Raw genomic sequence first — 424 nt, forward strand, 5'->3', positions numbered from 1 at the left:
TTCCAAAACTTCCACCAGTGTGACTCAGAGATAAATACCAGGTTGAACAGTGCAGGTGAAGTTTTCCAGATTCCTTGTATTCTTCAAGGTAATCATGTATAAATCAAATTTGTGTTCAAACAAGTAAACAAGAATGAATGTCAAATGCATTTACATTTTAGTTTGTTCACTGTTGTTTTTCCACATCAGAATAATCCAAAGGGAACATGATTAGAACATTCACACTGTATGGTCACATGACTTTGTAAATTCTGTAAGATTCTACCCTGTTTCTGTTTGAAAATGTAAACTATTATTTGACAGATTTCATTTGTTTAGTTTCCAATATTTGAAAGCTGTGGACTCATTTATCAGTGGAGGCTGGATGCACTTTTTAAAAACCTGAATCCATAACATCATAGCAGGTCTGAGTTTAGGCTCGGAG

This window comes from Oryzias melastigma, linkage group LG6 (genome assembly GCF_002922805.2).
Source record: "Oryzias melastigma strain HK-1 linkage group LG6, ASM292280v2, whole genome shotgun sequence".
NCBI classification, from domain to species: Eukaryota; Metazoa; Chordata; class Actinopteri; order Beloniformes; family Adrianichthyidae; genus Oryzias; species Oryzias melastigma.